Below are 14338 nucleotides of genomic sequence, written 5' to 3'. Positions count from 1 at the left end.
GCATCTCAGAGGACCCAGGAGGCAGAGTCCACTGACACCAGTGGGATGGAGGGTGAGGGGAGCACCATGGCAGAGACTGGAGGGGACAGTCCGGACACAGATACCTCCTCCGATGGAAGTTCCCTGGTGGTGGCGGACACCCCTGTGCCCACCACAGCTACAGGTACAGCTGCTACCCCTGTACCAGCACCTCCCTCCCAGCAGCCCCTCAGCGAGTTGCCTGTGCCCGCTCACCCAGGAGAGTGGGCATCTCCTTTGCCCCAGGAACCTCAGTCCCTGCCCCACTGAGCCCTGCTGCCCTGAGTGAGGAGGCTATTGACCTCCTGAGATCCATCTCTGTTGGGCAGTCAACCGCTGTGAATGCCATCCAGGGGCTGGCAGCCCAAATGCAACAGACCAATGCATTTCTGGAGGGCATTCACACTGGCTTGGCGGCCCAACAGTGATCAATCAGGCTCTGGCCTCCTCTCTGATGGCAGCCATTGTCCCTGTTTCCACCCTCCAACTTCCTCTACCCAATCCCATTCCCATCAACCCCAACCTATCCCAAGCACACAAGCAGACCAGCATGCACACAAGACAACACACAAGAGTGGCACAGGCAAACACAAGCACCACACTTATTCCCACAGACACTCACACAAATACCATCCAGATGCAGACATATCAACATCCACTGCCTCCAATGTGTAACCCTCCTCCTCCTTCTCCACCTCCCTTCCAAGTTGCGTCTACACTCACACCTGCATGCACCACATCCTCATCCACTACCGCCATCACCAGCACACCTATCAGAACAAACACCACACTGGCATAAACCACCCCAACAGCCATCCACACGTCCAGTGTGTCCTCTCCCACTGTGTCTGTGCCTCCCCCTCCCAAGGTACACAAACGCAAACACTCAGACACCCAACAGCCATCCACCTGACAACAGTATCCAGCCCATGCACCTGCACCCAAACACAGCAGACAGACACCTCCTACAACAACTCCCTCTTCCCCCACTCCTAAACCTTCTCCCTCTTCCCGCCCCAATGTCCTTAAGAAGTTTTTCTTCTCCTCCATTGACCTCTTCCCTACCCCTCCCCTCCATCCTTCACGTCTGACCAGGGTGGGTAAAACCCAGGCAAGCACCTCAGCCACCCAGTCCACGGGCCCAGTAGTGTCCACAGCAACTCGTGGTGGGAAAGGATCCAGGGCACCAGCAGCCTCACCGAAAGGGTGCCTGCCCCAAGTGCTGCCAGGAAGGGCAAGGAGCCATCCCCAGCTGCTGCCAGGAAGGTCAAGGAGCCATCCCCAGCTGCTGTCAGGAAGGGCAAGGAGCCATCCCCAGCTGCTGCCAGGAAGGGCAAGAGGCCTGCACCAGCTGCTGCCCTGAAGAGCAAGGAGCCATCCCCAGCTGCAGCCAGGAAGGGCAAGGGGCCTGCACCAGCAGACAGGAAAGACAAGATCCTGGTGCTGGGACTCAGTCGGAGCCCCCACCACCAACAACGGTGGTGCAGCCATCCGAGGCTGCAGGGGATGGGAAGGAGCTTCCCCCCACCACCACCACCACCAGCAGCAGCACCACCACCAGTGGTCAGCCGTCCTAGGCTGCAGGGGATGGGCAGGAGCTACCACCACCACCAGCATCAGCAGCACCACCACTGAGCAGCCATCAACGCCGGCAAACAGTCTGTAGTCCTGCGTCATGGGTTGTTGTGCGACCTGCACCCTGCTAATCCTGTGGGTATGACACCCACCTGAGAGACTGTGACCTTGCACTCCCCAAGATCTGAATCACGGGGCTCGATGCCCCCTCCATAACCAGTGGGTATGGCTCTCACTCACCCCATCCTCCCCAGGATGAAGATCACAGGGCGCAATCCCCCTCCAGAACCAGTGGGTATTGCACCCACTCACCCCATCCTCCCCAGGATGAAGATCACAGGCCACAATGCCACCTCCAGAACCAGTGGGGAAACACCCACTCACCCCATCCTCCCCAGGATGAAGATCACAGGGCACAATGCCCCCTCCAGAACCAGTGGGGATGGCACCCACCCAAGAGACCTTGCACTCCCAGGACCAAGCAGTGGGCAAGTCACCCACTTGAGAGACTGTGGCCCTGCACTCCCCAGGACCAAGCAGTGGGCAAATCACCCACTTGAGAGACTGTGGCCTTGCACTCCCCAGGACCAAGCAGTGAGCAAGTCACCCACTTGAGAGACTGTGGCCTTGCACTACCCAGGACCAAGCATGTTGCCCCCTCCAGGACCAGTGGTGTTGTTCCATCTGCCGGCTGAAGTGCCCATCCCATTCCCCGTCTCCCTGAGGTGCCTACCAATTTCCAAAATGATGCCCCTGCAGTGTTCTCTCTGTGTTGTTGCAGGAGACAAGTGGGGCCTTGGACTTTGTCATGTGGCCCTGTGGCCCACGCACATTGAGGACTGGGCAGTGTCCCTTGATTGTACATATGTATATACTTTTAGATTGGATGTACGTATTTTTGATGTATTTATATTATTACACTCACTTTCATCTATTCATGTTGTCCTTGCATTATTCCTGAGGGGTACGGGGTATGTATGTTTTCTTACTGCATCTGATTGTGTGTATGGTGCTGGGGCTGGGGGGGGTGTATTGCGTGTGTGTCACTCTCTTTTTCATCCTCTCTCCCCTGTGTTCTAGGCAGCTGTACTCACCATGGTCGTTTTTGCCGTCATTGGTGTTCAAGGTGGAGCAGGACGTAGAAGATCATTGGAAAAATCTGCAGCTCGGGCTCCATGGCAGCGTGGTTCTTCCCTGTGTCTCCAAAGGTGAGTCGTTTCCCTTCTGAGCTCAGTTTCCGCCAGGATTTTGATGTTGTTGGTACCGCCCCGGAAAAGGTGGCAGATTGTATTGCCATTATACGGTGGGCGAACATTGTTTTCCGCCTGGCTGTAGGCGGCTACTGCCATGGTGGCTGTTGTTTCTGCCCTGGCGGTCGGTGTGGTAAAGTGGCTGTCTATCTGAGCTCTTTCTGCCATGGTCATAATTTGGCTGTATTTACCGCCAGCCTGTTGGTGGTGTTACCGCCACTTTATCACCGACCGCCAGGGTTGTAATGAGGGCCATAGTGTATTAACAATAATCTGTGAATATTGTCTTTCAGAAAACATTTATCATTTACACATCACTAAGTAAAGTGTTCTGACTTTTTTTGATCCTATTCACCAGCTAATCATAGAAACCAAGAGGAAGGCCCTAATTGAACAAATAAATGCAAGCTCCCACAGAAGTGAAGAAACCTTTGCAACCGTTGAATCCTTCACCACAGCTGTTACCAGCAATATGAACCTATCACAAGATATGTGTAATGATCTCTCTAACTTCTTTCACAGGAAAACTACAACAATATACAGCAACTTACCCCCACAACCGGACCTCCTGGCCCTCTCCAGAAGTCTCCCGTTGATTAAGGAAGTCAGTACAATCACCTGATGGGACACCATTAGCACGGGGGAAACCACAACAATCATGAAGACCATTCATCCCACATCCCTGGTGCACCCCTGCCCCCACCACACCTTTGACAATGGAGCAATCCCTATTAGAGAGGCCCTCACCTCTATCCTCAACACCTCCTTCAGTGCATCCAACTTCTCAGAACCATAGAAACATGCAGGTGGCAATGCCCTACAAAATAAACTCTCAGCTGACCCAACCAAATTTGCCAATTACCGACTGATATCCATCCTTCCCTTCCCAGCCAAAGTCCTGGAAAAAGCTTTCAACAAGCGCCTCTTCAACCACCTCAAAACACACAAGCTCTCAACACCACACAATCAGGATTCAGACCCAATCATATAAAAAAACGCCCTTTAGCAGCAATGGATGGCATCTGGTTGAACCTCGATTGGAGGAAACAGCAGCCCTCATTTTTCCAGGCCTATCAAAAACCTTCAACACCATCTTTCACCCCATCCTAATCTAACGACTCCACGAACTAGGCATCCAGGCACTCGCCCTTGTATGGATCTACTCCTTCCTCACTGGAAGAACCAAAACCATAAACATTTCCCCACTTACGCCCCTGGAGCACAAAATCTTAATTGTGGAGTCCCACAGGGCTCCTCACTCAGCCCAACATTAATTAACATCTACATGACCCTGCTGGATGACATCATAAGAGCTCACAACATAAACATTCTCAATTATGCCAACATCATGCAACTAATACTGTCGCTCAGATAAATACTCAACACCAGGAACAAGTTCACCACATGAATGACAGAAGTGGCCACCTGGATGAAATCCAACTGCCTCAAATTTAACTCACAAAACAAGAAGAAGGTGATTGATGGAATGCTTGAATTAATCTCAGCCAGTGGCAATCGCTCAGGCCACATCCTAGTCTGCCATTTTTCAACTACCATGTGACCTCAGCTTGGACTCAGCCATATGCAGATCAAATTTGGCTCTGGTCCAATGGGAACAGTTCAGTCCAAACTGCCAGGTCCTTCCTGAACCGAAACACAAGCAACATAGGACCAGTTATGCCCAGATTAGGGTTCACCAGCAGATATAGCTTTTTTCCAAGGCAGAGTGAGCATGGGACCCACGTCTGAGCATTTGCATCGCACTTAGGGCAGTATCTAAAAGAACGACATGGTGATGGATGGAATGCTTGAATTAATCTCAGCCACTGGCAAACACTCGGGCTGCATCCCAGTTCTCAATCGTTTTTCACCCACCATGCCACCTCACTTTGAACCCAGCCTCATGCAAATCATTTTTGACTTTGCTCCAGGGAAAAGTCTAGCCCGAACTGCCATGCTGGTACTCCCTGAACTGGAATGCAAGCAACCTAGAACTGGTTTTGCCCTGATTAGGTCTCATCATACAGTTATAGCTTGGTTCCTGTGGCACAGTGAGCACGTGATCCAAGTCATAACCATTGCACTTAGGGCGGAAAGTGCAACAACAACAAGGTGATGGATGGAATGTTTGAATTAATGTTAGCCACTGGCAATCACCAGGGCTGCATCCCAGTCCATTCTTTTTCAACTACCATGCCACCTCAGCTTAGGCCCAGCCATATGCAAATCAATCTTGAACATGCTCCACTGTGAATAGTCCGGCACAAACTTCCAGACCAGGTCGTCCCTGAACCAGAACACTAGGGGCAGGTCATCTGCAATAGCAAAGGAGCATCGTCCCACTGGCTCAAAGCCAGCCGCCAAAAAATAAAACTATAGTTGATTATTGTTTTATTTTTAATCTGCTGACTCTGAGCCAGCATGTGCAGGGAGGGAAGGGGCTGGGCCATGGGACAGGGAGAGGGAGTAGAGTGAGTGGACTCTTAGGCTGGTCAAACACTGACATGCATGCTTAGGTTTCTCCAACCCGGCTGCGCAAGAAACTGCACAGACTCCCGTGCACTATGTGAGCGGCAGACCAAGCCCCTCAGACTAACCCTGATGCTGATCTCATGCTAGATATAGCATGAGAGTAGTGCCAGGATTGCCTGAGGGAGCCTGTGCTGGTGTCCCATGTACTGCTAGAACACCAACACCATCGGGCTAGGAACAAGGCATCCATCATTTTTTAAATGTTTTTTAAAAATGTTATTGTCTCCCCCATTCCCCACTCCCACTGTCTCCCCCACCCTTGATATTTGTGGTGCCTGCTACTGCCGAATAAAAGCAAGTTAGGACTGGTTGAGCCCTGATTAGGGCTCATCAACCAGGTACAGCTTGGTTCCAGTGGTACAGTGTACACCGGACCTCGATTTGGGCAAAAAAGCTTGGAACTCAACAGTCAACCAACAGACTCAATAATATATTGTCCAGGCAGGTGCTTATCTTTTAGGTAATCTAAAGTACTTAGGGGGTCATTCTGACTCCCGCCTGCCGCGGTAACCGCAGGGCCGGCGGGAACCGCCAGAATACCACTGCGAGGTCAGAAGACCGCCGCGGTTATTCTGGGTTTCCCGCTGGGCTGGCGGGTGACCGCCAGAAGGCCGCCCGCCAGCCCAGCGGGAAACACCCTTCCACGAGGATTCCGGCTCCGAATGGAGCAGGCGGAGTGGAAGGGGTGCGACGGGTGCAGTTGCACCCGTCGCGATTTTCAGTGTCTGCATGGCAGACACTGAAAATCTTTGTGGGGCCCTGTTACGGGGGCCCCTGCAGTGCCCATGCCATTGGCATGGGCACTGCAGGGGCCCCCAGGGGCCCCACGACACCCCATACCGCCATCCTGTTCCTGGCGGCCGAAACACCAGGAACAGGATGGTGGTATGGGGGTCGGAATCCCCATGGCGGCGCAGCAAGCTGCGCCGCCATGGAGGATTCCCCAGGGCAGCGGAAAACCGGCGGTACACCACTGGTTTTCCGTTTCTGACCGCGGCTGTACCGCCGCGGTCAGAATGCCCATGGGAGCACCGCCAGCCTGTTGGCGGTGCTCCCGCGGTCCCCAACCCTGGCGGTCTCGGACCGCCAGGGTTGGAATGACCGCCTTAATCTCAAATCATAACTAAATTCTACACAGGTTTACTGTAATATAATTACTGAATTGTAACATAAATTGTTACAAATACCCCCGCCAGTATTATTTCCTCCTGCTATTGGAAATATCCCACAAATTTAGTCCCAAATATACTGTGGGTAAAGGCACAGGCATAGAGTACTTCACATACCTCAGCTGATGAGCTGTGTAATGTCTTTTGCCTTTTGCATTTATTTAGGCAACAAAGCCTCAAGCCCAAGCAACAGACTGTTCTGTGCAGTCTACTCTCTTGTTACACTTGCAGGCTGGGCCTTGCTTTTATCTGCCATTTGGCGTTGCAGTTCTAGTTGTGCAGCTGATGTGTTTCATTAACTCAACATTGTGGCTTGACTTGTTCTGTGGCAACAGTGTCCCACTGAATGACGTTGGCATGGCAGGCCTATGTAGCATCTCTTATCTTCAGCAGAGATGGCATCCCTGGTTTAGTGCAGACAGGTGCTCAGCTTTAGTACCTTTGGTCTCCAAACAAAGTGATCCAGGTTGTCATGTCTTCGTCAGCTGTGGCCTCTAGGCCTATCAGGGCTTTCTGAATTGCCGGCGGTGCAGCTCCTCTTCCTGACATTTGCATCAGTGGTAGTACGAGCCATTGTGGCTCACATCAAACTTCAGCACACCTTGGTGGTATTATGTCTGGTTGAATGCCTGGTGCAATTCACACAATCACCTCTCAGACAGATCGTCGTACTCCCTCCCAGCACTATTTGCAAGGCTTTGATCTCTGTGGTATTTAGCTTTCTCTGGGTGCTCCTCATGCCAGGAACACACTGAGCTTCACATACAGCCTCTCCTTCTGCATGGCCAGGCACACACTTTCCCTCTTTCACCAGGCATGATCATTTCTAGTCACACTAAGCAGTCCCTCAGCTTATCTAGCAGAAAGTGTATATTTCAGTTGATGTCCCCAAAGCTTTTGAGGCTTGTTGTCATGCAAATACCAACCCTGGTTACACAGCACTTCTTTAAGAACTCTGTGGAGCATCCCCTTCCTTGATCAAGAAGAACCTGGAACTGGAACCAATGGAGTGGTTTGGATCCTAAGTGTACACACATTTTCCAGAGTGGAGAGGTGAATCCACTGTCTAAGGCTTCACAGGCCAGTTCTCTTCCAAAAGTCATTTTCTAGCTGTTCCTCAAACTCAGCCTTTGTGCAAAGTAATGGACCTCACAGCAAGTAGCAATGGGACTAGCTCCAAGTAGAAGTATGGGAGTGTTAAAAAAAAGTGCACAATGAAGTGAGATCTTTGCACCTGCCTGTCATCAGCCTTTCTGTAGCAGCAATCAGAGGGAGACAAGATGGCATGCCCTACCTAGAAACTTCCTCACCTTGTAGAACAGAAACTGCATTCTCACCTCTCACCCATTCCATTTACTAAACTGTAGTGCTTTGGAAACATAATCACCAGTCCTTAACTAACGAGGCCGTAACATAATTTCTCAGGCATACAGTGTCTCTATCCTCCACACTTAAGTGACTGAGTCCCCAAAAATGGGGCAGGCAATAAACAGCAACAGCCTCAGGAATGCAGGCAGTACACTTCAAAAGTCTGGTAAATAGTGCTGACCATCTATCTTGTGCCTTGCTGAAGCATCCAAAATGGATTCCACCGATACTCAGACTCACACCACTGACAGTTCTACAACCATAAATGTGCTACACAATCAGTGCACAAACAAGCACCAGACAGGCACACAGGTTGTCAGCATAAAGTTCTGGGGCCTCACATAACAGCTGTAGACTGCACACTCTCTGACACAGAGAAAAAGGTCTGATCATTCCAAAGATTCACAAAACATGGTAAACCTTTTGTGTTTCACCCGGATCTTGAACACTAGCCCTGCGCCTACAGCGAGGACACAATTGCATGGCAGTGGTTCATGTCTGTTTACCATGCAGGGGTCATTCTTGGGCCAACAGTGATAAACCCCAATTTGACATCTAAACCAAACTATGAGTGGTTCAAAAAACAATTAGGGTATGGTAATTTTCAAAGTGGCTCCAACTTATCTCTATATAGGAATGTAGCTTATACTGAACAACATTGGCAAGTTTTTCATCACCAAGCAGACTCTAACATCTCACCTCAATGAGAAAAACAGACTTTCTTTCAAGACTTCCAGTAGACCCAAGAAATCAAAGGGGGAATCTAGCACTCTATAGAACCTCTAGACACTCGAACCAGCTGCAAATTCAAAAAATATAATGGTTGTCTGTAAACGGATTGAGACTGCTACAGTTAGCACACTCCAGCTACAAATACTGACCTTGCAATCCTAAATCTCTTTACTGGTGAATAATATTGTAAGAAAATACCATTTTTGAATGGTTCCCCCACCTCCCCCGACCCCCAAAAAAACACATACATTTGCTGGATTTTATTGCAGGTGTATGGACTCAGAACATGGGACACTGCCGTCCAGCTGGCACTAGTGGACTGCAGCCCATATTGGGCTACTACCACAGTGGCCATGTAAAACATGACTCTTAGCCACATACAGCAGCTTAGAATGTCAGTTGTATAACTGCCTTTTTGGCTAGTTAAAATCACTATTTTAATAGGCCTAAACCTTCCTTTTTAATACTTATGAGTCACCCCTACTGTAGGCCCTAATTTCCCAAAGGTCTGGCTGCATGGTATATACAAAGTAGGACATGTGTTCTTAAGTTTTACATGTTTTTCACTGCAGCAAGGATGGCTCTCACATAAAAAGGCACTGAGTACATTATAACACCTTGTAATGCATAACTTAAGCTTGGAAATAACTAGAACCAAGGCCTCAAATTAATAGGATTTAAAATCCAATCTTGTGGTCAAGTCAGAATTTAAATTATTACTTTGAAAATACCAGAAAGATGGCATTTTCCTGCCAAAGGCCTTGAGTAGCCTTTTCAGAGTTAATCCCCAGCTGTAACCTCACAGCCTGCTGGGAGGTGTGAACAACTCCCAGGAAAGGAAAAAAAGAGCCTTGGCTAGGAGGAGATGTGGCTGCCTCTTGACCGTATGGCATGTGGCCGCCAACTGCACAAACATCAAAGGGGCAAACGACCTAAGTCTGCCCCTGACATTGCCCAACTAGCCAGAGTGGCACCAAATCCCAGCGGGAGGAAAAGCTGTTCCAGAACTGGTTTGTAGGCTGAGTTCCTCATTTCCCTAGACAACCATCAGGGGAGTGCCCAGAGCTCTGACCAGGGGGAGAAAGATTTTTCCCTGTTGGATTTTAGCAGAGCAGGACACTGTGGGACTGTTTAGGGCCATACCCCCAGGAAATGATGTCAAAGTGGTTAGTGGTCCCCTGGGAAAATTTTGCATGTTGAGCAGGGCAATTTAACCAACCACAAACTAGTGCAAGACATAAAAGTAGAACCCATGGGAACCTTCTCCAGAACTCCTCAGCACTTGTGGATAACAATAGAAGGGCTGCACCTACTGTTAAAACTGTGGAGAGAGACCTACCTCAACAGCTAATTTGGCTGCCACATGTATCCAAGGGTCAATTGACTGACCCCCTGTTAAGCAACAGGCATACAAAAGCTGCAAGAAGCCCACCTTCCTGAAGAGTCCAGTTGACCAGTTCCAACTGGACTTGCCCTAAACCTTACTGGTGGTTCCCCTGGAGTGAATAAGGACCCCCAAGAGTACCCCTAAGGTTCTAGTTCCTAAATCTGAGGTTAATCCTCCTGCCTACCCCTAAAAGCTGAACTTAGGAACTTTTCAAAGGGGTTTTGCCTAAAGAATCAGAGGCTACCCCCAGACAACTGACTAGCTACAGCTACTGACATCAAACTGGTGGTGAGACTCAACTAGCTTGTTTGCCTTGCTGAAATCTTCCTGGCTTCCAAAACAGTCTCTAAGTCCAAACATATAGGACTTCACCTAGACAAATGCCAAGCAGTACCCTGTCCTGCCTTCCTGGGCCTGGTCTTCAGACTTTGCCTGCCTCCTCTGAGTTTTCCTGCCTTTTATAATAAGAGCCTCAACTTCCCAATACTACTAAGGCTCCCACCGAGGCCCTGTACTTCAACAACCTGACATTGGTGAGCTCCTCTTTGATACAGCCAGCCCCTCAACCCACTGATGGCCTCATCGATGAGGATTTTCAACACAAAAAAGACTAGGGGCCAGATTTATATTCTGGTGGTATGTATACTCCATTGCAATGGTGACGGAGTATACATACCGCCAATATGGAAATCCACCCACCAGAATTAAATGTGGATGGACCTTCAGTTTGTCCACGGCGTAGACTACTCTCCACCATGGCCAAACTTTTCCAAAGGCCATGGCTGTCAAAGAAATGAATACATGTCCACCTCCTAATTTGGATGGGTGGATATGTAGTCATCTTTTACTGTTTCTTACCACCAGGTAAAGCCTGGCAGTAATGAACGGTAAAATCATACAAATGCTCCCCCACCATCGGAGAAGACTTCCATGGTGAGGGTAGCATTATAATTTATCTTTTCAAAAAGAAAATCTCATCTCAGGATTTTCTTTTCGAAAAGAAAAAAAAAAGAATATTGTTTGCCACAGGGCTGCATCTTGCCAACACAGCACTGTAGCAAAGAGCAAAATGCATTGACAGGAACCGATCTGATTGTGGCACCTGCCAGTGCCTTTATAAATGACCACCTGCCTTGTGGTCATTTATAAATTTGGCGGGCCATCTGTCAGTCATGGATAGAAAGTAATTGACTCCATCCCCATGGTGGAACAGCGGGCTACTCACTGTGATATAAATCGGGCCCTTAATCAGAAGATAAACTTTCCTGTAGATCAAACCTGATCCCTGTGTTCAACCCGCGCTCTATCATAGTCTGCCTTAACTTTTAACTTTGACCTGGTGTAGCGCGACCAACTACCCTTGGTTAGTGCTTTGCACTTTTTGATGCTTGAAACACCTAAAACTTTGAAAAATCGTATCTATGGTTCCCTACATCTGATTTTTGTCATTTGGTGTCTATTGGCACATTAAAAGTTTCACTACTTAATTTGGTACTGATAAATATTTTAGTGATAATCTAATCATGAATTCAATTAATTATTAATTATTTAATAATAATATAATGGTACATTAATTATGTTGGTACTGATTAATGCTTCACACATTTATCCTAAATTAAGTCTGTCTGTTCTGTCCTTCACCTACCAAGGGTTGAGGTCAGGTTTAAATTATTAAGACCTAGCTGGACCTTGTAAGGAATAGTGCCATCACTAATTGAAGAGGACTGCCATCCACTTCAATTTATATTCCACTTTCCTACAAATACTACTCTAAGTTGGTCTAATATTGAGCATAAGCAATTGATGGTTAAGGGATAGAATTGTGTTTTGCAGGGGTGTTTTCAATGAAAACCTAGGTACACCAATCTATTAGTTTGTGAGCGTTCTCAAACTGCTCTCTGATCTGTTCCAAATCATGAAATGGTCAGAGATTAAATGATACTAATCACAGGATTAAATTAATTTATACGTAAAGAACTAACCATAAGTCCAGGGTGTGTAGTAGATGGGGTCTTCCACAAAGAACAACATTTTTGCAAAGAAGAAAAAGAAATACAAATCAATTTACGATTACTAAAAGGTAATGGCATGTCATCAGGGCAGGCTCTAGGGCGGTGCGACCGGTGCCACTGCACCGGGTGTTGATGTCAGGTGTGGGTGCAGTGTTCACAAGTATATTACGGTTTTAAAAGCATCTGATGCTGCTGTTCCTTGCCACCAGCAATTTTCAGGCAACAATAAAAATGTCACAATAACTATGCTGATTAATGTTCTTCCTTGAGAGAGATGGGTTTTGTCTAGTGGAAGTTTTGACTCATCGTAAAGTAGCACAGAGGGTAAATATGTCTGCTGCAAAGAACATGTACCATGCAGGTCTTAAAGTGCATATAATGTAAATAGGTCAGTGACTTATTGCTTTTGTCAGACAGATCCTTTTGTTACTTACTGTTTCTAAGTTAAAAACCTTAAATAGGACCGTGAGCTATAAACTGTTATCAAAGAGCTGCATGCAAACTGTAAGGCAAAGAATGGAGCTTTATTATTCTTTCCCCAGGTTTTTCATTATCCTAATGTTGCGGAATGGGTTCATCTGGGTAGAATTCAGTACTTATTATTAAAGAGATTCCCCAACCATGTTGTTGCGTTTTAAATTCTGAGTTTGTGCCTCTCCGGACCAATCACTCTTAAACTGTGCTGCCTACCAATATGGATGACATCTGACTCCTACACTTTGAAGTCCTTTGTCTTATGTAACATTTCTTATACAGTGATTTATATATGATTAAGTGTCTCTGGGTAATGTATGTGTGATGTAAAGTGCTCTGGCATCCTACACTGGTGTGAGTGGCGTCATCAAACTAATTAAATTAAATGCATTTGAGAGAGAGTGGTTATGGAGTCTTAAGGGGGACTGTTAAATGGTGGTAGTTAGGGAATCCATGACGGAGCTGGTCATTGATGGGTGCCAATAAACATTGTCACACCAGAAGCCACCGGCGCTAAAGCCAGCCCTGCATGTCATCATCCATTGTTGTTCAATACATACAATTACGCATGAGGAATAGCCATGGAACCAGTAAACAAGGGAATTCCAAAACATATTCCAGGTGTGTGTGGAAACCTGTAACTGTTGCAGCTTTCCATGAGTACTTCTAGAAGCACTGTGAATTCCATTAAGCTGTAAATCACCATCCTTGCAAGGTAGCAAACATTCAGGCTCAGTTTTAGTACTAGTAAATTGGGAAGTGAATGACTAAAACTGGCAGAGGATACCCTTTCCCATTCCTATTTTGGCATTCTCTTGGTAAGGCAATCTACCCTTGTAGTCTGGATGATCCACCCTTGAAGTAGGGTAGTGAACCGTTCCCTTTTTTGTAGGTTAGGCTTGCTATTAGATGGCTTGTCTAGTTGCCCACACCCAGCTGTAGCGTAGCATCAAATGCTCTGCTTTTTATTGCTCATAACTAGCCGCTTGTCTGGACACTTTGAGCCGCCTTGCAGAGTGTTCCCATCTCAAGAGCGGGCCACTGTGAGGAAGGAGCTGCTGTATAAGAGGAGTTCTGCACAATGCACCCGACAGGGAATTTTGAGACCAGCAGTTAAACAATCCTGAATTAGTGAATGAAACTATGCTGGTTTCTTTTCATGTAAATATGTGCAGAGTGGCATATTCAGAAACTATTTTATTATGTTTAGCCATACTACAATAGTACTACTAACGTACTACAAAATTCCGTTCACTAAGCTACATGCAGAGCTTGGTGCCTTCGCCTCGCCAATCTTTAAGATACAGAGATCTCAGCTCGGACTGTGGACATTTCTACACATGTAGGTGTATGGTTCAGTATTAAATGTGGGAGACACAGTGGCTGGAAAATAGAGAATATTTATGCACAAATGGGAGTGGTTTAGGAAAGAGCAAGGGGGGGATTAAAGGAAAAAGAGGAAGGGGTTTAGAGAGACCCTAAATGGTTGGAAAGTACTATGCATATAAATACAGTGTAAGTATTTGTTTACTGTATAATATTTTAATAGCCATTTTTAAATTTAAACATGACTGTAATTTTAATTAAACAAATAATTAAATTACAATAAATACATTTTAGACATAACTTTAAATCATTTTTACTACATAACAAATACACATAAACGGTCTACTTCTTTAGGTGGGGATTATTTTTAAGTTTAAGTCTTAAGAAAAACAATTTAAATTTAATTAAATGCATTAAAAGTAAGTACATATTTAATTAAAAACTGAGTTAATGTGGTAACATTGTGTTTTATTTTGTTCTACATTACAAATGATT

At 47.0% G+C, this 14338-nt stretch overlaps 1 protein-coding gene across 3 annotated transcripts in view; it reads right to left on the bottom strand.

The window, feature by feature from the left end:
• The window catches only part of EMCN (endomucin), a 678554-nt gene that overhangs the window by 551853 nt on the left and 112363 nt on the right, over positions 1-14338 (bottom strand). The gene's annotated exons all lie outside the window — the stretch shown is intronic.

This window comes from Pleurodeles waltl, chromosome 1_1, assembly GCF_031143425.1.
Source record: "Pleurodeles waltl isolate 20211129_DDA chromosome 1_1, aPleWal1.hap1.20221129, whole genome shotgun sequence".
NCBI classification, from domain to species: Eukaryota; Metazoa; Chordata; class Amphibia; order Caudata; family Salamandridae; genus Pleurodeles; species Pleurodeles waltl.
The sequence above is the reverse complement of the archived record's forward strand: the minus strand, read 5'-3'. Positions and strand labels throughout refer to the sequence as shown.